A 22,265-nucleotide genomic window follows, 5' to 3' on the forward strand; every position below is an offset into this window, starting at 1 on the left:
GTTTGGGAAACTAATGATCACTGGAAGAGGTTGTTGTGAGTAGTGGTGGAATCTCCATCCTTGGAATGAATCTTGGAAATTCAACTAGAAGAAGCCTGGCTGACCTGAACTAGTGCTGGCAATAGTCTTGCCTGAGAGGCAGGTTGAACCGGAGACCTCCAGAGGTCTGTCCCATCCAACCAGCAATTTTGTAAGCCTATGATCTCTCCGTAAGAGTGCTCTTCTGGCAAGAAAATGATTATTCTTCCTTCAGTATTCACAAAGGATGATTGGACAGTATGTTTTCTCCATATATTGCAAGCAGACGCATGCCTGAAATGTGCCATTGCCAAGAAGATGTTTCCACTTGCCAAAAAGAGAAGAGTATGCCACGCTCAGTGCCAAAAAAAAAAAAAAAAAAAAAAAAAAAAAAAGAGAGAGAGAGAAAAGAGAGAAATCCATACGATCTTGGCAAGAAAAGTACAGGAACCTTGGGCTGGCACTCTGCTAAGGCATCCACTTCCCCTCCTTCCCTCCAGATCAAAGGCAGAGATAGTTCAGCTCTGCCCGGAGCATAGCTAGGACAAACTTTGCCCACAATATAGTGATGAGAGTGAGATTGATCTGTGCCCATTCAAAATTTTTAAAATACTGGTGCTTGTAGAACAGGGAGATTTTAATTTTATAACTATGTTTGAGAATTTCACATTTTATTCAATTTTTGTCATAGGATTAGAAATCCAGCTCCAAGACTGAGGATCCTTTAACAGTACAGACTCTGGCTCAAGGGAGCACATGAACAGCAACCTGCAGCTCAGTGACTAAACTCCAAAATGCGACTCAGTGTTTGCTTTGTGAGTGGGGCTCAAAGGAAGTTGAACGTGAAGCCAAAACCCTGCCACTGGGAAGGCAGGGAGATTGAAGGGTCAGTGCTGCTCTGTAGTTTAGAAACCTGTATGTGAAAACATGACAGGGAACAGTGCCTCATTTGCTCTGGGACAGAAATCAAGGAGGAGATTAATGAACACAGAACTTCCTAAAGCCAATTGATTCAAGTGAATTTCTAATGCAATCGCTTTCCAGAGTGTTTCTGCTAGATACAGAAGCTGGTTCTATAAGAATCAGGAACACTACATAAAATGGAATAATGTACAATTGTGTGCCATAAGCTGTAAGGAATAATTATATGCATTCTGCACCAGTGATGGAGAATGGCCCTCACAGATATTTGGGACCTATGCTTTGTTCGACCCCATGAAGTCACTTTATCTCACTTCTGTTGTCAGTATAACTATTTTGATTAGACTAGGTAAGAAACATGACATCTTTCTCTTGTGTATTCTCACTCCCTTTCATTTCTAAGAGCTTTACTCTGTACACAAATTATCTGAGAATGGAATGGTTGTCCTCTTTGTTCACAGTTGCACGGTATGATCTCTTAGACATAATATTCATTCTTACTGCTGTAGCTACCGATCTCAAATAAGCCAGAATATATATTGTTGCTTTTGGGGATCAGAGAAAACGCAACCATCAAGAGCTGCACAGAAATGAAATTTTCAAGAATGCTGCTTCCTGGAGCTTTATAACTAAAGAAAGATCTTATCACCAGCAACAGAGCACCTGTCACTATGCAGGGAAGTTGCTTTAGTTTTGTGTTTCTTTGCAGGGTTCATTCTGAATTTTCAATACCTCAATACTTTTTAAAACTGTTTTTGGAAAACAGTGCCACTCTTGTGAAGCTTTTTAAGGCAGATGGGGCAACATCTCAAGGCTATCATTTCTGTTTTGGGGGTGCAGAAGGCTTTTAGACACAAGTTGCTAAATACCTTGTTTTGAGTCTAATCTCCAGCAATGGAACAGTGCTATAGCCAGCAGGGAGACAGGGTGAGGATGCAGTAAGAGTAACATTCAGCCCATAAAGTTTTCTTCTTGCTTTTAGAAGGCAACATTTGCTCTTTGAAGGTCACAGTTAACCTCTGAGCAGATCTGACGTATATTGTCCTGTTTATGGAGTTCATAGCCCTTGTTCTAAGACAGGGAACCCTCTCTGAATGATTTTTCTAGCATTCACTTGAGAAAAGGAGATGCATCATCTGGCAGGATATTGATTTCTACCTGCTTACCTCTCCCAGGCCCACTCCCTCTCTCCCTCGGGCCCAGACACTATTAATGTATGTCCACCTCGAGTTCCCTGTGTGACATTGCAGTCATTTTCAGTCCCTCCAACACCTCCACTACTCCTTCGCTCCAACTGTGGCCTCTGGAGGAGGCAGCTTCAGTGAAAGGGGGTAGATAATAACTGGGTTTTATTTAAAAAAAATAATAATCCTGATAAATGTATTGGATAGCCGAAGAAAAATGTGCTATTACAAGTACATTTCATAAGACTAATGAATACATCTTTTAACACTATAAACCCTTTCCTGATAATGTGTCCTTACCTTATATATCAGGACAATAAACTGCATAGTATTTTGGGTTGAGTTGTATAGACATTGAATTCCAACTGTGCAATGGTAGCCAATGCAGTGACAATGCCCAAAGCTTCCTCTCATTATATTGTGCATAATTTAACCTCGAGTGAGCTGAAGGATGTAAAAGGGGACTTGTGCCATTCCTCGTGCCAAAGATGTGACCTAACCATAGTGTCCAGCCTGAGGGATTCAATGACGGCCCAAGCTCGCATTTCTGTGAGGTGACCCACTATCATCACAGAGAGGATGTGAAACTGCGTATTTCAGATCATCCCAGAAAACTTAGATGATAACTTTGTTTTCATTTTGGACATGTCAGAACACCTAATTTTAATATAACTTAGTCTGAAACCTAATGAAGAGATGTTTCTTTAAAATTTACAGAAAAAAAATCAGGTTGGTATTTCCTTCTGTGAATAATGAAAATTTCAACTTCTATAGTTCCAAGTTGTGATGAGAACAAATGGTGAAATGTCAAAGTATCCCACTGGATAAAAATGTTTTCTTTCTCAGCTGTGCTCTTTGGGAATTGAGTGGAATGACATGTCTCTATGCTCATTTTTCACAATATCTGTACGCCCTGAGACTGCTGGAGTAATTTTAAAACAGACCTTTCAATCCAAAAGTAAAATTGGCACGTAGCCTTTTGATTCAGTTAACAGATGGTGTATGGTATTTATGAGAACAGTTGTTAAATGCTTTATAGTGTGACTCACCAACTGATAGCTGCATATTAATGGAAAGTGGACGGCACTATCACATTTACAAGTGCTGGATTGTTGAGCGGAGCTGGGGGACCTGATTTATAGAACCAGTTGCCCTCTTAAGTTCAGTCTAGATTATTTGGATTCCTTCTCTAAGTACTATTTTTATGGGGCTAGATCTGCTAACCTTACTGCAAAGATGAAAATCTTTTAAACCAGGACTTAGACCTTAGTTTTGGGGGTGGAGGACAGAAATGGAGCTCAGCAGCTAATTATGCTTGTTTTTTAGAATTAGTTTCTGAGCTGTGTGATTCTTCTAGTCACTAACTGAAAACATCTAGGAAAATAATAAAAAATATTTAAGATGCTAGTATCATTATACGATATATTAACTGGTCAGAAAGCATGTCTTTTCTTGGTATGAGTTATTAAGAATTTTAGATAGAAATTTGTTTTGCCCTTATTCACAGTCTAATGGAAATAATTCTAGAGCAATGTGATCGAATTCAACTCAGGTGTTCTTTAAAAATCCTTGCTATGAGGTTTTTAAATGACACACTTTGTCTATCAGTTATTTCAAGAGCTGGAAAAACCACTGAAAGCATGCCACACATTTCATCAAATTACAAGGACCATAAAACAGGCCTAAACCACAAGACCCTACAAATTACTGGAAAGACAACTAGGTGTCATTGTTAAAGCACTTATATCATTGCCATTATCTTGAGTTTGTTAAGGTTGCTTTAGTTTGCCTTTGAATGGTAAAATAGCCTTAATGGAAACGTTGCAGCAGAAGTGACATTGGTGGCACCATTACAGCATGCTGTAGTTCATGTGAATTAAATATAAAAAAAAAAAAAAAAAAATATATATATATATATATATATATATATATATATAAAAAAAAAAAAAAAAAAACAAAAAAAAAAAAAACACTAATATAAGCCCTGGGATAAGATTACAGGCCTTGTTCTTTCCATCCCATGTTGCACTGACAGACTAGGGCCCAAAGGGAATAGCCTCTGACGGAGAGTGCCGTACAGAAGGTGCAAAGTTTATCCTTTTTCCCAGGATCTGGTATAAGCCAAACCCCACCGATTACTCAAAATACACCAGACTGTGGGCAGCTTCTAGCTGTCCCCTGATTCTCCATCGTCTATGCAGGAATTTCACTTATCTGAAGTTACGGTCTGCATTTAGGGGCATCGAAGCAACGGCGGAGTTGGAAAACAGTCTGGGGCAATGCCAGAGGCTCCCGACAAACCCAGGAGAGTTTTAACATTCCTCTGCTGCTCCCATGAATAATCAAACCTTATTTAAACTGTCTGGGGATTTTTTTTCCCCTCCTTCAGCTCCCACTAAGCCTTAGTAAGTACAGTGAGATTCCAGTGGGATCTTTAAGAGAGTAAAGTGCTATTTGTGCCATAGGCAACCACTCAGCGTCTGGTGGCAAAGGTTGGAGAGCCGCGTGTAGTAATCACGGAATATTGCAACACACATCTCTTTACTCAGGAGCCTGTTTGCACTTCGGCCACAGGGTAACACTGGGGAGATACAGGCAGAGAGAGACGGTTCTCAGGTAGCAACCTTCTGACCACTGACCCAGCAGCTGGCTCCTGAATTGTCCCCTGGGACTGATCAGGGCCAAAGCAGGGCCAAAACAGGGCTGAAGCTCCTCCTGGTCTTGGTTATTTTGTCTGCAGACACTCTACCTCCCCAGCAATTGTGCGACTTGGATTCCCAAGCACCACTGAAGGCCTGGTCCTGAGTCCGGACAACAACTATTTGGACACACATTTACCTGCATGTCTGGGTGGCCTGATGTGAGTCACTGGGTTTGTCCAAGACTGTGGGATATTAGTGTGCTTGACAAAAGAAAATGCAAAAGTTTGTGATATTTGGGTTTCAATAGAACTCTAGTCATCCAAACAAATGTAACCAATAAAAGGAAAGAAGTATGAAGTTTAGAGTTGGACAGTTCAAATACAAATTTGCCTTAAACTCTCTTTAATATGCTTTTAATTTCAGTCAACAGTTGCCCTTGTTAGAAGAATAAAATAAAACTAAACTACCCTCCGCTGTCTCTTAAAAACAAGCAAAACCTGCAAACTCTACAGGAAAGAGCAGCAAAAATAGAGGGGCTGGAGGAACTGATTAATGAGGGAAAAAATACATACAGCTTGGCTAAGCAGTGGCTCACAGACGACGTGATAAGTCTACAAATATTTGCAGGCTGTAAATACCAAGGACAGGAATTCAGTACAACACAGCCAGCATAATCAGGACTAAGAGGAGAGGGAAAAAAAAATACATATATATATATATATATATAGTGGGAGGTGGGGGAAAACTGTTGCCAGTGAGATGCAGTTGGCCTGGGAGTTAATAGATGGCACACACATCCTGAGGGGAGCCACACCATGCCTGTAAGGAAATAAGGAGAGGGAGACAGCAGGGCTGTACATCTCAAATTGCTGCAGCTTCGTGGCTGGTTAAATCCCAGCCATTAACATACACATGCGTAGCTCGCAGCAGCTGGCTGGGCTGGGTGTTTAACGGAGGCGTCCCCAGCTGGGAACGTGGAACAAGCCTGCTCCTTGTTGCAGATCTGGAAAAGGCCTTACCCACCCCAAAGACATCGAACACGCTCCTCCCCGCCCCACCAGCAGCAGATAAAAGAAATTACTCAGCTAGGGTCCTCGGCTCTGGCTGACTGACTGAGGGCTGTTTCCTGCTCTGGGCCCGCTGGCCGCAGCATCTCGGAATGGGAAATGCCTCCCAGAGCTCGGCGGGGACATGCTGGTACTGAGAGAAATTCATTTCGGCAGGAATTTTTCCTCTGAGAAACTGGTGGGTTCTGGGGGTGGAAGAAGGCACTTCGTCGAAATTTTTAATCAGCATTGTTATACCCGCCATGAGAAAAGCATTGTAAAATAATTCTTTGGTGAGTTACTAATCTGCTAAGTTAGAATTTAGGAACAAAATTAATGTCATTAAAACAGCAAGTTTTTCACAGATGAGAGCTAACATTTCTCATTACAGCCAGCCCATTCTTTAAGCTGCATCAAGTCGGTGAAAACAGGACTATTTTATCAAATAAAGCCACTCGGGTGAATTAATACAGAGAGCACCGAGGTCAGCATGGGAGCAGAGGTGGCACGGCCTCCAGGCCTTGTACTGCAGGGGGAAGAGGCACAGCTTTAGCCCTGGTGTGTCGACTGCTTTCCCTTTGGAGCACGTTGTGACTTGTAAATAAGCTTCCAGAAGTGAAACCAAATCTACAGGTGTTAGTTCATCCTGTTCACGTATGTATGGTCTGATCTGTGACTTAGTGCGCTGCATTACTGCTACGCTTTCAAGGCGTATTAATGTGCACGCATTCTTTTAAGCCCTTGTTATGAGGAGGGCTAAGCACTCAGCTAGCCAGGAGGCTGTGGGTGTGTGTCTCCAAACAGGGTTTCTAAGTAGTTTGAATTTAAAAGTCATCAGGTTAAGAATATACAAGGAAAACATGACCTCTCTCGCTAACTAACAGGCATAAAGCAAAGCTCTGAGCGGCAGTGAGGAAGCTGCGTGTGGAGACAGAGAGGAGCAGGGAGCGCACAGACAGACAGCGGTGAGGCAGGGGAGAGCCCAAGCTTTCAGGGAAAAGGGAGGAAAAGGGAGGAAAAGCCCCAAAAGGCAGGTCCTTGGAGTGCAGGGGCACTGCTGGCCCTGGCATGTTAGGAGGAGAGGCTGTGCTGTGCCCAAGATTTTTTCACCTGCATGGCTTTTGAGGGTTGAGACTTGGAATAAAAAGCCATAAGTGTGATGAGAACAGTAACTAAGAAGAAAAAGTAAAGCAATTAATATGGTGGAAAAAGAGGGGGGAAAAAAGTGAAAACCACTTTTATTAAAACACTAACAAGGCCGATAGGAAAGGGAGAAGTCTGATACTGCAGGAGCAGCAGCACCGACGTGGTCAGGGAAAGGCTCTGCCTTTTCTCTGGCGAGGAAGGTCTCCCTCCTCCTCTCAGCCCTCCATTTCTCCTCCTGCTGTGGGTCTGCGGAGCTGGGCAGCCCCCTGAGTGCTTTGTTTCACTGACACCAGCATTAACGTGGCACCTCGGTCACCCGGAGCATATGCTGCCTGTGACAGACGCGCAGGGCAGCAGCTTTCCACATGTGCTCCCAAGGTCTCCCGATTGGTGTGCTCAGCAGAAGGGGCTGGTCCTTGAAGTCAGCTCCTGTGCCTATGACAGATTATATTTTTATGCATGAAAACAAAACCAGGATATCTGATGGACTGCATTATCTTTCCAGACAGCTTGGAGCTACAACTGCAAAGTAAGAAGTTTTATGCTTAGACTTCAAAACTGTGAGTGGAATTTAAACATCAGCTTTAAACAACTACTTTTTTTTTTTTTCTTTTTGGTTTGAAACTTTGCATGAAGTATATATATCTGCATAATAACTTTTCATTATCGAGTGAGCTGTTGCAAATTCTCCTAAGATGAAATAATTACTGCTTTGGAAAACTTCACCAAGTGCAAGCTGCCTTTGCGGCTGGACTAATAAACGTGCACTGAGGAGGATGCTCTTTTCCGTGCATGCAATTAGTCTAGCTGGAAATGGTTTCAAATTATCTATGCCACTGGAAAATGTGTTTGAGCAGGACTAGTTGTGCTGGTGGAGAATCTCCTGGGAGTTATCAGCAAATGTCAGGCTGGTCTGTGTCTCTTTGTCACGAGCGTCATTCGGTGTTTGCTTGTGTATGGAGAGGGATTAGGTTAAAACCTGCTGTTACCATTGTGTGGCACTGTGCTTGCTAGATGGAAAAGCTGGTGGTGCCAGGTGTTAGCAAGCTGGCCAATTAATGATGATTGCAGGAAATTAGTTTAAGAGAATATTGTCCACTGGGACACAGATTTTATAGAAATAATTTCAACAAAAGGATAGATAGCACTTGCTAGTGCACAGGAGGCTAATTCCTGTAGCTGAAACATAAATAACCTGCCCTTTTTCATGTGTTTAAATACAAATAGTGAAATAGTTTTCCTTGGGAGAGCTGTAAGGGCTGGCATCCAGTTCAAGAGTCCAAACCTGAGCATGCAGTTTGTGACCCCAGATTTGTGATATTTTCAGTTTCCTGTGGGAACTGTCCAATACCCTCTGTGATCCCGTGCTGTTTATACACATTCTTGAGTGCAAAGAGCTGTATTTTGGAACTTCTCTCAATTCACTTGGATGTTAGTAAAACCTGAGATGTGTGCTTTTTGAAAAAGTAGTTTCAAATCCAGACAAGGTTGTGCCGCGACTGTCTAGCTACCCAAACCAGTCCAACACCCTTCCCTATATAAGCTATATTTTCCTTAAAAAGCAAGCAACTTCAGTGTTTCTGTGCCTTGGCAATTACATTGCATCAGTTTATACTCTTATATTCTGGCAGATCCAGGTGAAATCCAAAGCTGATATGAAAGGAAAAATCAGTATCGTGCTATTGCTAAGGAGGTATGGCAGAAATTCCATCCCTGGTGCTTCCACCACCATTAGTCTGCATCTGGGCACCTCCAGACCATGCAGCAACACAAACAGCATCCAGATGAGGTGTCTGCGTATGACTGCATTTCTGATGAATTAGTCAGAGCACATAACATGGGATATATACCAACTTTATACAACTGGCAAGGAGGCAATTCAATCCATCGCCAAGTACAAAGTAAATGTCAGTATTTTTTTAACAAATGAACTGCTAGAGTAAATCTATACCATTGTGGTACTCTTACATCATTGGTTGCAGAGGTTTTGTTACAGCACTGGAATCTCTAAAGGCAGATTTATGCTATCATCGAGCCATGGCTGGAGTGAATTTGAACTTATTTGAAATGCAGTGATGATAAATTTCATTTATTTTCATTCCTTTCCCCTACCTTTTCTTGGTCACTACAGCTGGAACATCACAGATTTTTCCAATAGACAAAAACAGAATGTTTTTCCCAAAGCTGAATTTGGTATTAACACAAAAATACACTCACACAGAAAATCTTGAGTATCGAGTATTTCAGTCAGGGAGGCCTACTTCCTTGATGTAGAAGAAATTCCAAATTTGAAGAAGTCTTAAGCCAAACTGCTTGTAAATGCATAAAGAATTAGTGTTCTCTGTTGAACAAACTGCAGTATTTTTCTTTCAAGAATGTTAAAATCAAACTTGTGTCAGTTTTCCTTCCATTTTCTCAAATAGCAAAGTAGGGTTAAAAAAAATTATCTTTGCAGCAGAACACCTGTATAAATGTTTTCCAGTGGCCTGTCTTTGAAACACTGATAAAGTCCTTAAACTGAAGGGCCTCTGTAATCCTTGTAACGTAAAATGTTTCCTCTTCATGTGACATAGTCTGTTTCTTGTTCCCTCGATTTGACAGTCAATTCTCTATTAGATATTGCTACCTACATAAAATGGGCCAGATTCTTAGCTGGAAAAGTGTGAATAAAGAATAACTTCATTGTAGTGCATGACATGACCCTGGATTCATTCCAGTGTGACTGGAGTTGGAATGTGGCTCCACGTATGCAGCTGGCACCCCTGCCAGGCTAGGCGAGAAGGTAAACAACGAGATGCTGCAATTAAGAATGTTGCTAGCAGGGCTGCTGTGGTGCTGCCAGCTTCCAGTTGTGCTTTCACCTGGAGCTTCTTCCAGAAGAAAAGATTAAACAGCATAATCTCAGCTCTGTTCCACCAGCATTGCTTGTTATGTCTCCTCAAACACAGTTTTGCAGAAAGATGCTAAATCCAGCTACTTGTTGTCATATGTTGTCTAAGCCTTTGACATATGCCTCAAGCTATAAATTGCATGTGTTACTCTATTTTCTTTCCTCCTGCTCAGAAAGATTTTCATTTTTTTTCACAATAATTCTAGGTTTATGCTGTTCTTTACTGGTGATGTTGTTTTGGGAAGGTTTGTTTCTGGCTTTGAAAGTGCTGCTTTCTGTGATATTCTGGGATGTCCTAGAAGCTGCTTCCCAATTCCTAGAGAAAGCTCTGCTTCCTCCTCTGTTTTGTGATGATAACCACACTGTTCCCATGGCCACCTACACAGCAAAATAACTCCCAGGTCTTTGTCCTGGAGAGACTAATGAGAATATTTTGTACTATAGGTGGGGCTTCCTTATGACGGCTTTGATTTCCCAGTTCTGCATGCTAGGATATTGTGGAGTTGCTGCCCTAAAGAGAGGGGAGGTTTTGTGTGGCTATCTGTAGATTCTGTCCTATCTCATGAAATTCATCCCAAAGGAATAAATTGGCCTAGTTTCAGATGGGAAAGTCAGCTCATACCTCTATTGCTGGACAGAAATTGCTGGTTTTTACTTCTATGGCTGTGGCTAAAGAACTAAATTCTGTGATATGTGCACTAACGACAGCTCATCTCTGCCATCTGGAAATGGCAGAGCTACAAAAGGATCTCCAGGATCCGGTGTGAGGTTGTTTTACTGGTTACTCTGAATGAGAAACAAACATGGCGTGTTCAGATTTTAAGGAGTTCATTGCAAATGCTATCTGCCGTGTGGATTTCCAGGGACACTATATCTGAACATTCAGCATCACCAAGAATAAAACACCAACGAAGCCAGTGGGCTGGCTCTGCCCATTCTTCTTTGCCACTTAACAAGTTCCTGGAATTAAGCGTGTTCATATCTACCACTATCTAAGTGGGGATTATATGAAGCTAAGGCTCAGCTGAACTGTAGTTAAAGTAGTTTCTTTTGAAGTAGTTTTTATCATTACTCAGATATTTTTGTGCTATGGGGATGTGTTCTCCACAACTGCACTCCATTAGTCCAAAATAACTTAGTAAATTCTCTCTGTATGGGCACAGAGTTTACCTGTAACACTAAATATTCATATGATGTGTGCAGCTCATCAGATCTTTCAAGTTTTAGAAAATCTAATCTTTTATAAAGATTTATCATGCTGTTGCATCTGGTGCTGATGACAAGAATTTATCACAGGCCATTATTTTAGAATAAGCAGATTCAGTAGGGAACTAGAAAAATCTACCTGATATTTTTAGTTTTAAAATGAATATCCTGCTTCCACATATACATCTGTGAAATGGGGATACTTGTCATGCGGTTGAGTCACTGAGAGTTATGAAAGGAATCAAGCAGAAGAAGAGAAGCAATGGCTTAGCACATACAAGAGTCCTCAAATTTAAGAAGGTTTGTGGACATAAGAGATAACTCGTTGGCTACAGCACAGGTAATATCTCTGTTTTTCCAGGCCTGAGAAGTAGCACTATAATCTCATGAAATCTTTGTGAATTTGAGGCCTTTGTGTCACCTGAGAGAAGCTGTTCAGAGGCTGTGTGTGAGAGGAAGGGAGTTACAAGGCAAAGGAAAGCACTGGAAAAACAGCTTTGCTAATACTACACAAACGTTTCTTGAAGCTGAAAATGAAAAAGTACAAAATCTGGCAAGGAAAAAGATGAGGGTATGAGTAAGAGTCATGTACTTCTGATGTTGTTTTTTACCCTTTGTGCTGTGTGTTTTGTGCCTTAGGGAGAATGAATAATACTCTGTTTTGAAGACAAATTAAGTTACTTTAATTAATGCATAATGCATTGTTTTGAAGACAAATTAAATTACCTTCATTAAACCGCTGGTTGTGGGCTCTCTGTAAAAAAGAAGGTGTATTCATGTACCAAAGGTCACACAGTTGTAAGGGGGATGTGCAGGGAAAGAGGGAGGTGCACTGCTGAGCAACCCACACCATGAGCTCTCCTGCTTTATCCATAGGAAGAAACCAGAAAAATTAGACGGATCCCAAACACAGTTGATCCTAAAACCTTCACAACCACAACTGGATCTTTCAACATCATTTAAAACCAAGCTGTTTAAATGCCACTTCATTACATCCTGAAATTACAGCACTGTGAATGGTACTTCTGGCTGTCACAGAAGCCTACCTTTTTCAACATTTACATATCATATAGAGCCAGGAACTGTTGTGGTTTAAGGTATGCTTGTCCCACTATGAGCAAAGAGACTTTTCCCTGACATATTATTGCTGTGACAAAAACAGAAGTATTAAGTTTATTATAAACAAGGGACATTTTAAGATCCAAACTGTGAGCAAACAAGTAAGGCTGGCTCTAATATTTCAGAGTATGGCCAAAGAAAAAGGTCTGGAAAATGTTTTGCATGTTGTCTGTCATCATTTAGCTGAAATTTTAAAGATTCCAATCTATATCTTTATACCTTGATATTTATCTTTATACCTTCATATTATTATATCCTTACACTGAACTTTACATCTTAGTTCCTATTGTTAATACTAGCAGAATTTAGATCCACTTAATTAAAATGCTGATTTCTGAAAACAAACAAGGATTTATCTTTTGTGCAAATTATGTTTCTAGCTTGTATGTTAACCAAGAATGTACATCTCAAAAGAAAATCCAAGCAGCTAAAATAATAATTAAAGGAAACACAAACATCTGTGATTGTTAAGCAGTCTGTGAAGTTTTTAAGAGTAGCTAGAGCAAGGAGTCCAGTTTTGGGTTGAGCAGTGTTGCAAATCCACTAAACCTAACGGGAGCAGAGATAACTTGTAATTAAGGTGCCCTCAAACTCTTTGTAAAGTCTTCTGAGAACTCCTTCCTGTTTTAATTCCTGCGTCTGAAACACTCTGCACTGATGCACAGCAACAGCAACTGCGCAGGGCTCTGGCTTGGCAAGAAAGATAAGGATGCTTAGTTCCTTGTTGTTTCAAGAGAGTAATGCTGGGAGGGAAGACTGTGACTATATTTGATGGAATTTGGCAGGGGATTAGATTTAAAACATTACAAAGTGCCATGAGAACTGCAATGCCAATATACGATCGGGATATCAGCATAGTCTGACATGCCTGAACTCATGCATCAGTGTTCAGGATGCCTGTGCTGTTGGTATTTCATCATTTTAATTGCTAGAGGTTAAGCTCTGCTGTGCCAGCTGCACGCAGGCAGTGGCACTACACCTACACAGTACATCTGTACTCCACAGCACTTGTTCTGCTCACAAAACATACCCGTGACCTCGGAGTATAGGTGCTTTAAGCAAACCTGCCTTGCTGCAGGGTAGAGGCAGGTTTTCACCCTGCCCACTCTCTGTGCTAAGTCTGAGACCTCACTTGATCAACATGTTTTCCAAAAGTCTTTCCACAGTTGCCCTCAAGGGAAGTGAAAACCTCTCAGCTGGGAAGACGTTGAGCAAGCTGCAGGTAGCACAGCCACGGCTTCCTCCCCTGGTTTTAGCAAGAAACCAGGAGGGCACAGCCCAGCTGCAAGCAGAGGGGTGCCCTGTATCAGCTGGGGTTCCCGGGGGATTCCCTGTCACTCCTTCATGAAGCTGCTTCTCAGGGACAGCAGAAGAGCTCCGTGTTGTCTCTCAGGTACTGATGCACTCAGTTACTCCATCGCCCCTCCGAGGAACTCAGGTGCCAAACTTCAACACCTCAAATTACGCGGCTAGAATGAGGCCTGCGGTGCCTCAGGTGGTGGGTATCTAAGCCAGGCATGCTAATAATCACCCAGAATTTGTAATTAAGAAAGTAAAAATAACATTCCTCCACATGCGTTGTCGGCTCTTGCTATGTCTACATCCCCACGTGGATTAAATAAACATCTAGATGTTAGCAGAAGGCAGAGAATTGGATCCCAAATGGTAGAATGTTTTATATAGATTATTTACATGCACAGCTCAGATACGGTGAGGAACAAAGATTTCTAATGCTGCCAGTTTGGCTGCCCAGCACAGAAGCAGGGAGGAACATGCTTCTTCCAGGTCCTCAAGAGAATTTTCTGCAACACTTAAGCTGGCAAGCTGGCAGTCTGTAACCAATATATTTACTCTGCCTTGCCACTCTTCATGTGGGTATAAAGACCTTGGGACATACATGATGTCCCTTCCCCCCCCCCCCCCTTTTTTTTTTAATTTTGAAGTTGAGCTGCGTTTACTTTTTCCCCAAAACCCTAAATTGCCAAATGCTTCTGAGAAGCATCTCCATGGAATTGTGATGCTGCTCCATACCCTTTGCAAATGTAAATTAACTAATCTTCTTGGAGTAATTGACAGAAAAGTAATTTCCCTTTATCATGACAAACAGTATTGCAGTATGAGAGTAATGACTACAATTTAAGCTGCTATGAATTGTGCATTAGGGAGCTCTAGGCCTGAATATTGCTCACAATGAAATTTAAATTGCATTTTTTCTGCATCTAGCTGTTTATAAATAACACTGCAGTTACAACCACAATAGTCATTTTTGTCACCAATTTCTTATTGTCATTGACAGTAGAAACAAAAGATTCAGCTAGCTGATGGTCAGTGCCATAAATAAAGGTTAAAATATCATACTCAGATTTCACTAGAAATGGAACCAAACCAAAACCCTAGGTCCAACTGCAGGATAAATTGTAAGCATCTTGAAAACCTAAGCAAACATTTAGCAGCTTGGAACTCTTCTGATAGTTGGTAATAAGGGAAAAATAAATATACATATATAGATAAATACATTTGCTTGCACAGGTGTGCCACAGGCTCTGCAGCCTTCATTCATTTGTAATGCACTCCATGCTTGCATCCACTGTGCAAAGCCCCATCTTGCAGTGCAGTGATCCCATTTACATCCTGTATTTACAGACAGCTTGTGAGCCTGATCATCCTGTGAATAAGGCAGTCTTGATCATGGTATGACTATTTTTACATCCAAACAGCATGATACAGAGCGCCAGCAATCCTCTCTTGGCCATGGTGCGAGAAATGCAGTACTACCCAAATGTATGAGAGAAATGCAATAACATGTTTTCTTCGTATATATTTAAAATACCTTTTATTGCTCTGCATTTGAGCCATTGCCCTCTAATTTATTTATTATTTTTTTTTACTGTTTTTGCAACAGGAATGCAAAAGAAAGTCCTTAACAGAGGACTTAAAGAGGAGAAAGTATGTTGAGGCAGGAGATGGGGTCGGTAAAGCAGACACAAAATGGCATCAAAGAACACAGAACAAAGCAGACATGGGCATTGCTATGATTTGTGTTGGCTCAGCTAAATGGAAATAAGCATCTATTACACTTCTATAAACCAGGCAAAAATAATTACAGGTAGAAACAAACTAGCTTCAGTGTAAATACAGGCTCTGCTGCATGCTTGTCTGTGATAATGGGATAATTTAGCCATGCAAAGATTTTTTTCTCTTTTTTTGCTGCAGTCTGTGAATTAGCTAACATAGCTGTGTATGCAAGTTATTAAAAAAATTATCCTGGTTTTCTAATGGCCCTCACAGGGAAGGAGTAAAGGATCTAAAAGATCAGCAAAAAAAAAGACAGGCTGAAATAGCAACAGAGGTAAATGAATAATTGTATGCATTCAGGACTCTTTTGCAGGATTTTTTGCCCTAACACTGTTTTCTGTTTCTTTTACCCTTTCGTACTGCTCTGCAACTCTAAGGAGTCATAGATACCACAACTGACTCATGCCTGTGAAGGAGCAAGGTGCAGTCTGAACAGCCTAAAGATGCAAGTCCCCATGCTGCCAAAAAAAAAAGTCGTAAGATCATGATTAATGGGAGAAATAGTTTCATGTGACAGCAGCCGAGAATTTACCTTGAAAAAAGGAATATTCAATCTGAAAATGTATACCTTGAAACTGGTTGTAATTGAAAACCACTACAGTAGAGCAAATTGGAAACCTTTTAATAGTGGCTAAAATATTTTCTCTTTAACTGAGACCAGCATATTAGCCTCAGTCTGAAAATAAATATTTTGAGTCAAGAATTTCTTGATAGAAATCTATAATTACCTTTGCAATATTGCTGGTATCCATCTACTTAGCAAAGACTCTGACTTTATTAGCTATTTAATCATCTGAAGTACTCTATTACCAAATGCTCAGGGAGAACAATATCTCTGTCAGATTCTGCAGCTGTTGGGCTGTGTGTTTAATAACCTGTTATATTTCAGACCCTGTAGAAATTAGCCACCGAAAGTTTTCTTCTTTCAGTCAATCCCCAGATTACACATACAGCCAAATTAAATCTTTCTTTGAAGCTGGTTTCACAGTATTTTGCTCCTCATCTGAGATTTAGATTACCTCAAAGTCTATGTCAGCAATCTGTGTTCCTCCAAAATGTTTAAAAAGTTGTGCATTTAAGGTCATGTCCTGGTGAGTGCAGCAGCTAATGGGAACTCTGCCCAACCTCAACAGGAGCAAGGATGGGAAGCTAACTCCCGGTGCTGTGCCTCCAAGTGCAGTGCAGAGCCAAACACCACCACATGATCTGCCCAACAATCATGATGGTGAATGTCCAAACTGACCACAAAATGATGTAAATAAGGCCATACCTGTCAGCTGGGGATGTAGCTCTGATGTAAATGAGAGTGCTTTATTCCCAGTCCCTCTCCCTCTTTCTCCACAAAGTTGTCTGTTGGATGGAGCCTCAGGAATGTGACTGTGAGCCAGGAAAACGTTATTCCCCATGCTCTGGATAGTTCTGTGTAGTAGTACCTTCCAGGTACTACTCCTGGCATGTGTAAAGGACATGATGAGGACATAACTGCAACAGGAAAGTCCTCAGAGGTTTGGCAAGGCTTAGAAAGCATGCAAAAATGTTAAGAGGCCACGTTTCCAATTCTCCTGGTAGAGCTGCACCCATAAGTAAATCCCACATCTCTACCTTTTTGCATGTGAGCTGTCTCTGGCCAAATTATCCAAGGAGGCCAGCTCCTCTTAGCTATGATTTTGGCTAACATCTCTAGGACTGAGTCATTGTCAAGGGCTTGCAGAGCTGAGACAGCCAAGGAATAGCTTCGATGAGCCCAAGGCTTGAACCAGTGCAATAAAGAAACACAAACACTGGAACTCAGAGCAGGGAAGGTAACCAATGCTCATCCTCATTTAAAATACCAAATTACACAGCTGAGGATTGAAATAACCTAGTATCTGGTTTGTTCCTCTGCCACTGCTGTTCTCTCCACAGCATTCCTTTGCCGTGAGTTCAGCCTGTATCATCTCCCACTGTTGCTGATCCCAGATTAAGCTGGCCAAGAGGCAGAGAAGATAAGGGAAACTGCTGCTTTTCACAGACTGCAAACCAAGAGCATTTAGTGGGTTTCCCAAGCACTAGGTCTCCAGGGACAAGAGGTTTCACTTACGGCATGTGGGGAAGGTTCCACAGCTGGCTGGAGGTGAGAAAACAAAATGACGTTTTTATTTTTATGTTGTTAATGAGACATCGGGGTGGGTCTCCACAGTGGGAAAGGCAAAGGGCAAGTGAAGGTCAAGGCTATTACATTGGTTCAGCAGATGTCTCCTAATCTTTCTGGAGATGATGGTAATGAGAGCAAGGAGTGTGTAACCTTACCCTTAGGGAAGATTTTCTATGTTAGGGGGACTTTTCCTTGCAGTACAATGATTGCACTGGCATTCAGGTACCTTAAAAGCCCCTCTTTGCCCCAAACTTACCTGCACTGAGGGCTGGGGAGATAAGATGACAACCTGCAGAAGAACTAGAAAGGAGAAGAAAAGTAGAAACAAAAGTCCACATTCACAAACTAGTGTCAGATCATGAACAGTGCCTGTGGAGAGGGTGCGAAAGGATGACTAGTTGACCTTCATAAACCAAGATGCAAAGAGCTTTGCTTTGTATCGCTTTAAATGAGGTAGTTCAGAGGGTGCCTGAATACTGCAATGAGGATGGGATGCCAGGAGTGTTGGTGGTTTAACATTACCAGGATTTGGCCTTCATAAAACAAGATATAATATAGTCAGTCTAGAGAGAGGTCTCCTGCTGTTGCCTTGTGGGCTGCTGCACTATCATACCAATGTTAAAATGAAGGACAAAAAAGTTTAAGCAATGTTTTAGTGGCATTGCATCTACCTTACATACCAGTAGACATACCAGTAGACAACCTACATCACATTGATGGTCAGTCCAAATTGCCTGAATTACTTCCTTTAGGAAGACTAACCAGCCCTTCACCTTCAAGGAATTGTCTGGCTTTCCCATGTCTGGTTCCTGCACATTCTCAAAACTTCTAATTTTTGTCCTGCCTACCAGATGCTTGAACAATTTTTGTGCTTTTCATCCCCTGGATTTATTTCTATGCTGGCCTTTGTCTCCCTGTGCCTAACATATGTGTTATCATATCAACTATGGCATATCCTCTGAATTTAAATTCTTCTTTATAACACTTTACTGCCATGTATCTCTCCAGGGAAAACTGCCTCTTGCTATGTTGCTTGTTTCATTTATCCCAAACCACATCCTCACCCAGGTTTGAGCATATCTGTTTCACATCTCCTTTATTTGATGTTACTTCTCAGCCCTTCTTGCTTTTCTCCTTCCTGCTCTCTTGTTTTATTCTCAGTGTTCATCTAATTTATGCTGTCAGCTCTACCAGTCAAAGATACTTGGCCCAATTCTCATCCTAGTTATGGAGATTTACTCCACAAAGTGGGAGAAAGAGGCGTTATTCTGTTATTCCTGATACACCAGGGTCTGAATCTGTGACTGATTTCTAACCTTTAATTGCATTCATGATTTTGGCAATATAATAATAATCTGTTTTCATTTAGAGTGCTCAATACCAAATTTAAATTTTTTAGAAGGAAGATTAATTCTGGAAAACATGCTTCTTATTTTAATTGTCTGTCTAATAATGAAGTCATCTGGAAATGGGAGAAGCTAAAGAAGCTCCTGTCAAGACAGTCATAAGTGGAAATAAGATGGTATTCCCTGTTGTGTATGCCATCAAACCAAGCTGACAGACAGGCTAGCCTTCAGATACCTGCAGCAGGGAAGACTTTAAAGAGTGAGTTTCTTCTCAAACATTTCAAATATATTTTGAAACTTCTAATCTCAGGAAGGAGACAAGTCATTTTTAACTGGACAATGCAAAACTATTGGAGAGGAAGGATGGGGCAAAACCTTCAGCTTACTGAGATCAAAATATTTTTCTACTAAGTACAGGGGTAGCCTAGCCTGAGCCTTCCCTAGTGTTTCTCTTTCATCTGGCATTCAGCTCACCGAAGCTAAATTTTTCTCAAAGCATCACACTTCGGCTGAAAACACCGCATGGCTTCTTGCCAGGTATAATGATTTAAAGATATTTGTATGCTTACTTGACTTGCTTTGAATGGACATAACTGCTGTGTTTTGTACCGTCAGCTCCTGACATTCCTGCAGAGAACTCTTTCCTGTTATGCTCCAGGTCTCCCAAACTCCTTGCCTCTACAGGTTAGGGGACACTGAAAAAATGAGTAACCCTAGAGTGTGATGACAGCTCCTGCAAAGCATGTCGTTGACTGGTGCTGATTTGAGCGAGGATTGGTCTGTCAGGGAATTTAGCCCGGCCAGTGCTGCCTTGCATGCATGGAAGCTGAGTCACAGGCGGGGGGAAAAGGTCTCTAGGGCTGCCAAAACACCCTGCACGAGGTACCCACACAGACTTCTTCCACAGGACAGCGGGGAAAAATGATGAGATACAAATAAGGGTCTGTAGGCCTTTGTAAATGCTAAAAGGACAAAGCAATACTTTTGCTGAAGCTCCTGTTGCCACCGCAGGCATCTCCAACGTGGGTGTAATCCATACAGTTTGTAGGTCAGTGCAGTACAAAAGCTGTGGATGGGAAGCACCAGCTGACCATCCGTGCACGTTTTCTTGCAGGCTGCACCCCGATGACCACTGACACCTGCCGTGATATGTGGCTCAATTCCTTTCCTTGCCACATCACTGCTGTCAGGAGGTGACATCAATAAAGGAAATGGGCGGTGAACTGACACAGGTATAACAGTGACCGATATTAAAAACGCTTCAAAGACATTCAGCATCTCCTGTTTTCCGTGTGGATTCGCTTTTTCTGGCCCTTCATGGTCTCCCTGACCTTGCCATGTGTCTGTAAGCTGCTGACACTCCAGCCATGAGTTATGACAGAAGTTATGGATCTGTGCCGTCCTGTTTTATGATGATGATTTATCATTTGTATTACAGTCATGCCTAGAGGCCTCGAGCAAGATCAGGGCCTCATCATGCTAGTCACTGTATAAACATGTAGTAAGAGACAGTCCTGCTCTGAAAAGATCACAAACAAAAGGTGGGAGGAGGAACAGAAACCCAGAGACGTGAAATGCGTTCCCCACAGCAACCCAGTTGTAGTACGAGGGTAGGGCACAGCAGCCCTCCTGTCCCTTGGCTCCCATCTGCCTGTGTGCACACCAGCCTCCACCATCTCCTGCTCATCTTTTTTTTTTTTTTTTTCACCACTGGCCTGGCAGTCATTGCAACCAGCAGAATGGTTGGTTATCACATCCAAACTGAGAGCTGATGACTTTGTTCCATTTCAGAGCAAAATAAAACAGGTATTTTAAAACAATTTGAGTCTTATATATGGAAACAACCTATCTTTGGTGCTACAGCAAGATCAGAAATGTACTAACCTGAAAGCAAAGAGTCAAACATGGATTAGCTGCGTCCTAAACCCGTTTATGGGGCTTAGACCTCTTTTCAGGCTAGGGCTAAATACTACCCTTGTTTCTTCTTGCCACAATTAGGACAATGCTTTTCCTCCTTTAAAATTGTCATTGAGCTCGGTAGTGTGGCCAGAACTCTTCTTTGAGTATAAATATACAGTTTTCAAAGTTTAGCCTAAAAGCTGGCTGCGTGGACTAGCATCCTATGTTAACCTGAATTATACATTGAACATGGCATTGAAAATGTGGTGAATTTCTAAAGTGCAAAACTCTAAAGATGCAGACTTGGCCCAAAGGTTGTCAGAGCAGAAAAAGCCAGACTGCACTTATGAAAATATTTAGTTATGCACTTTAGAAAAACAGGGATATAAAACTACTCAGAGAGCTGCTAATCTGGAGTGCCCATAAAGCAGTCAAGAGCAGTCAGATGCTCAGGGATGATACTAGGGTGACATGGAGGTAGTAAAGTGAGGTGTCCGAGCGAGATGTGACAGCTGACAGGAGTTTCTCCAAGGCTTGCTAGACTCCAGGGCCTGCTAAAAGAAGTAGAAGATGCTGCTCCTGAAGAACCTGAAAGTGTGAACCACATCTAAGGAAAACAGAAACGTTAAGCACACCAGCTAGGGCACTCTCTGAGCTACACCAGGTGCCATCGCCCCTCAGAGAGCCTCTGTAATGAGGAATTCACCAGGAAATGACAGGACTTTTATCTCTGGGTGAATATTCAGGCTTTCTTTGCAATATCTGAGCTGTCTTCTAGTGTTTCTATGACAGAAAATTCTTACTCCAGATAAAGCCAATATATCCTCCCTTAGCTTAATATTAACACTGCAGATGTGGCAGGTGGGGCTGAGCAGACATTTTCTATCTCTTCAATTAATCAGCAGAGTCACAAATACATGCAGGGGTGTTTGCAAGACCTAGGAGTTCCTCATCTCCACTTGGAGTGAGGATTCCTTGAAACTAGCTCATGAACTGATATTTATTAGCAATACAAGCCTTTTCTGATAACGAAAAACCAGTCACTGAGTGTTTTCCATGTTACATTGTCTTTTTAATATCTCCATCCTTCTTCCTCTTCTCTGGCTCTTCACATTTTCATGATGTCACTGCAGCTCTCAGTTCCTTGTAATTCCTTAATAATTCTTATTGGAAGTGCTCAATGAAAAGGGCATTCCCAGAACATTTCGGATGCTGATTTTACTGTCAATAGTATGTTTTAAGTCACTTCATTTTGCGTATTTGAGAAGAACTAAAGCACAATTTAAATTTTCTTCAGGGTGGCTGGTAATTTACTTCGTCTTGGAACAGAATCAGAGATTTTCTCAGGTGAAACCATCAGAACCATGAACCATCAGATAAGTCTGCTCTCTCAAAAAAAAAAAAAAATGTGCCTGTGTGAGCCAGAGATAATCTCAGTGCTTCAGGATGGTTTAACTTGCCCTTTCTTTGAGCCTTTGCTGCCACTCACAGTTTCCCACTGTTCCTGAGCTACATTTGTGCTATCCACATAGCCAAGTCACCACATTTACCACTTCTGCAGTATTTTTCTCGTTGACTTCTTTCCTAGAAAAGGTTACACATGCTATTCAAAAATACATTATTGAGTGATCTATAAGAT

At 41.6% G+C, this 22,265-nt stretch overlaps 1 protein-coding gene across 8 annotated transcripts in view; it reads left to right on the top strand.

Moving 5' to 3' along the window:
• The first annotated feature begins 5,843 nt into the window (after positions 1-5,843).
• The window catches only part of STARD13 (StAR related lipid transfer domain containing 13), a 291,838-nt gene continuing 275,416 nt past the window's right edge, over positions 5,844-22,265 (top strand). The window contains exons 1-2 of one of the 8 annotated variants that reach the window (XM_072032613.1): positions 5,844-6,104; positions 7,463-7,517. The gene's annotated coding sequence lies outside the window, so the exon portion shown is untranslated. Of the gene's footprint in view, positions 6,105-7,340; positions 7,518-17,208; positions 17,361-22,265 lie in introns of those variants that run through there. The other 7 variants (XM_072032611.1, XM_072032615.1, XM_072032614.1 and 4 more) reach the window with 7 other exon arrangements.

Source organism: Anas platyrhynchos, chromosome 1, assembly GCF_047663525.1.
Source record: "Anas platyrhynchos isolate ZD024472 breed Pekin duck chromosome 1, IASCAAS_PekinDuck_T2T, whole genome shotgun sequence".
Lineage (NCBI taxonomy): Eukaryota > Metazoa > Chordata > Aves > Anseriformes > Anatidae > Anas > Anas platyrhynchos.